Raw genomic sequence first — 4052 nt, 5'->3', positions numbered from 1 at the left:
GAGACTTATATTGGTTTCAAACTGTATGGCCGTGGCAGGCTTCTTGCTAACTGTTCTTACAGCTTAAATTAATCCATTTCTATTAATCTATACCTTGCCACGTGGCTCGTGGCTTACCGGTACTTTCCATCTTCCTTGTCCTGATGGCGGCTGGCAGTGTCTCCCCTCCCAGCTTCCTGTTCTCTCAATTTTCCTCTCTGTTAGTCCCGCCTATACTTCCTGCCTGGCCACTGCCAATCAGTGATTTATTCATTGACCAATCAGCAACACATTTGATATACAGACCATCCCACAGCACTATGGTTTTGCTTTGCATTTCGCTAGTGACTCCTGGTGCTGAACAGCCTTTCGAGGAGCCCTGGGAAGCAGTGCCAGGCCGGCGTGAACTTCTGAAGAGTCGCTCGGAGGAGTTGGTTGGAACACCGGGAGTCTGAGCCGGAGCGTGGCAGCGAAGGGACAGAGTGTGATGAGGGTCGGGGGTTCCAGAAACGTCTAGAGAGCTGGCCAAATGACTCCTGAGACAGACAGACTGAAAGACACCGTGAGGGAAGATGGAGGGATCCAAAGTAAATTCTAGGTTTCTAATTCAGAGAAGAATCTCTCAAAACACTTCGCTTTGCCTGTCAGCCCTCCCTGTAACCCATACACGTTTAGATATGAGCTCTCAAAACTGTACTTGAGCCGAAGATAGAAATTGGAAGGCTCAGCTCTTCTGCCGCTGATTTTTAAAGTCTAGCTCATCGAATTCTATCTGTAGACCTCCCACCCCCCAGAAGCTCGGCATCCATCATCGACAGGCACACAAAGCGTTCTCAGCAGCCCACGACACACATCTCGTGTCTGAGAACCATTTGTCCAGGTGATGGAGATGAGGTTTGATTTCAGAGCTCATTTTAAGATTTGTCCATTTAATTTTTTTCCCACTGTGATTATTTTTTCCATTGGGTAATGAGAAGGAAATCTGGTGTGGAAGCATACAAAATGTTAAGTCCTTCAGAAGTGGTTGTGTTGTGACTTCCAGCGACTAGCTGGTCTTCCTGGGGAGCAGGGTCTCAGTGGCTCAGCAGAGTTGGCTTCTGGTCCTCTGAGTATTACTGGGTTTTGGAGGAGTCCCTGCCCTGCCCCTAGGCCCCCTCCCTCTTGCCACAGGTGGCTGCAAGCCCTCCCTTTGAGCCTGCCATTCTCTCCCACAGCCCACACCCTGCAGAAGCCCAGAGGGCTGAGGGTGCACCCTTGGCTCCAGAATTCATCCCTTGGGTCCTGGCCCTTCCTGGTGAACACTGTCATCCGGGAGGGGTCTTCTACAGGTCCTCACACTTCCAGCACAGTTGTAGGACTTTGCAAAACTTTGTAGTTTTTTGTTTGGGGGTTTTTTGTTGTTGTTGTTGTGTTTTGTGGGTTTTTTTTTTTTTTCTTTCTTTTTTTGGAGACAGGGTTTCTCTGTGTAGTTTTGGTGCCTGTCCTGGATCTCACTCTGTAGACCAGGTTGGCCTGGAACTCAGAGATGCACCTGGCTCTGCCTCCCGAGTGCTGGGATTAAAGGCGTGCGCCACCGCTAACTTAATGGTTTTAAAATCACGTTTCCTGAGGCTTTCCAATCACTATGCGCACAACAGCAGTACCCACATCATTTAGCCTCCAGATAATGAATGCAGCGTGAAAAGGAAGCCAACCAGCCCAGCCATGGAGAGAGCAGTAGATACTCAAACCTGGGCCCTCATTTCAGCTTACAGCAGAAAACACAAAGCCTGCAGCCCAGCCAGGCCTTTTAATATGCAAGGCGGCCCACAGAGAAGTCCAGCCAAACCCCAGAAAATACAGGCTCCAGCCTTGCCACTGGTATTTCATAAGTCTATTGCTTCGGTGCAGTCCCAGAGAAATTGAGGTTATCCTTCGAGGTTCGGAAGGAAGGTTAATGAGCAAAAGCCAGCTTGCTCTGTTTTATCACCTGAATCACAGCCGCTGATCCAGGGTAACACAGAAGTCACGGGTCAAATCCAAGATCTCACTGCAAATCAGGGAGTTTTTCTCCCAGGAATATGAAAGTGACCTGGTGTCTCCTAATAACACCTCAGAAGCCGTCAGCCCCGAGAATTGGAAGGAGTGATAACGCAGGATTGCAAACCTGAACTGCAGGGCTAGCTCGGCATCCATTCCATTGATTGCCTCTGCTCTTCAGATCTGGGCTTCCAGGCTCCACGGTATGCTTTCTCATTTTATTTTTTTTTCCACAACTGAGAAAACAGTGAAGCTTCATTCCCCCCCCCCATTTATATTTATCTTCTTGCTTTATTTTTGTATTTTCTAAAATTAAAAAAAAAAATCCAATGTCCGGATCCTGCTCATTTAAAAACAAGCACGCTGACTTCCGCTGTGTGAAACGGGGCCTTAAGGAGTTTCCCTGGAGGATCTGCAGTTCCTGAAATGAACCCAATCTGAAGAAGCTGGGACACAGTGGGGAAAGAGGAGAGCCATGTGACCTGAACTTCCTCCTGGCAGTTCCCTCTGGGAATTCACTCAGGTCCCTAGATCACAAGCCCCTTCCATGCCGAGCTGGCTGGCTTCTTTTTCAGGCTTTATTTCTGCAGGCCAGGAGTGTGGGTGCCGCTGTTACATGCTTACAGACTGGAAGATCTTGGCCAATGCCATTTAGAATCGTAGAGGTTGCAAATAATCAACGGTCCACAGTCATGCCAACCACAGCTGTAGCTGAAGTTTTCTCCAGTCCTGCCTGGCCCGCGGCCAGGACAAATCTCTCTCACCCGCCAGTCCCGCAGCTGCTCAGACCCAACCAAGTAAATAACATATAAATAAAAATATTGTTTACAAACTGTATGGCCGTGGCAGGCTTCTTGCTAACTGTTCTTATATCTTAAATTAACCCATTTCTGTTAGTCTATAAGTTGCCACGTGGCTCGTGGCTTACCCGTACCTTACGACTCGTTTGTCATGGCGGCGGCTGGCAGCGTCTCTCTGACTCAGCCTTCCACTTTCCAGAATTTTCCTCTCTCCTTGTCCCGCCTATACTTCCTGCCTGGCTACTGGCCAATCAGTGTTTTATTTATTAACCAATCAGAGCAATACATTTAACATATAGAACATCCCACAGCCCTCTTGAACTTGGCAGTCCGGCACCCCATTGGGATGATGAGGTGGAAGTCCACACTCCAACCGCTGGGAAGAAAAGGACAGTAGGCTGGGTGTTGGAGAAGTGAGTTTGGGGGTTCTACAAAAGTGATTTCTCTAAAGGATAAAGCATCCATCATGCTCCCAGTGACATGGAGAGCCTTACACTGAAATGTAATATAATGTCTGCGAATGTTCCAAAAGAATGGGAGAAATTAGAGAGAGAAATATGCATTTAGTAGCTTTTTACTTCGCCAAGATATTTTTTAAAACCATGACTTTTACTATTGTTTTATCACAAGAATACTTTAAGTCCTGCACATGTGTATACAAAAGTAAAAGGGGAGAGGAGGGAGGGAGGGGGAGACTCAGATTAAAGAGCAATGCTTTAACTGACCACACCCAGCTTCCTGCTGGATCTTTTCATCTCCTTGGTTTGGGTACCAGTCCCCTCCCTGGTTGTGCAAGGGACTTTCTGAGCATTCTTTCTCACAGGAAAGAGTAGTAGGTCTCAGATGTGGGTTTCTTGCTGAGAACTTCTCCAGTAACCAAGCCTAAGAATAAATCAGCTCCAGTGGAAATCGTGCCCTCTGGGGAAGAGAAGAACAGAGAAATAAAATTCTAATGAGGAAATGTTGATTGACTACTTAACTATCAAGATCTGACCCCTAAAGTGGATTCCCTTTCTCTGTTTAAGCCTGAAACCGGTAATCACTCTCAGGGTTGATAGGGAGTTAGTTGGCCCAAAGCTTGGCCCGAACCATTTGCTGCACTGAGAGGTTCTGCTTACCTCCTAGGCTAAGGCCTCAATCACTGAAAGTGCTCCCTGAAGACTCAGAAGGTATCTCTAGATGCTCACTTGTCTGCAACGTTTGGATGCTCTATGAATACTCTGGTTGGTTGGCCTCAGTCTACTCTACATAAAC

The 4052-nt window shown here is 47.5% G+C and overlaps 1 long non-coding RNA gene across 1 annotated transcript; it reads left to right on the top strand.

The window, feature by feature from the left end:
- Positions 1-521: 521 nt before the first annotated feature.
- Positions 522-3716, top strand: LOC128095102 (uncharacterized). The gene is made up of 2 exons (XR_008213152.1): positions 522-2201; positions 2358-3716. It is a non-coding gene; the product is annotated as an uncharacterized LOC128095102 (long non-coding RNA).
- Positions 3717-4052: the final 336 nt, after the last annotated feature.

This window comes from Peromyscus californicus, unplaced genomic scaffold, assembly GCF_007827085.1.
Source record: "Peromyscus californicus insignis strain IS unplaced genomic scaffold, ASM782708v3 Scaffold_4__1_contigs__length_199733344, whole genome shotgun sequence".
Classification (NCBI taxonomy): domain Eukaryota; kingdom Metazoa; phylum Chordata; class Mammalia; order Rodentia; family Cricetidae; genus Peromyscus; species Peromyscus californicus.
The sequence above is the reverse complement of the archived record's forward strand: the minus strand, read 5'-3'. Positions and strand labels throughout refer to the sequence as shown.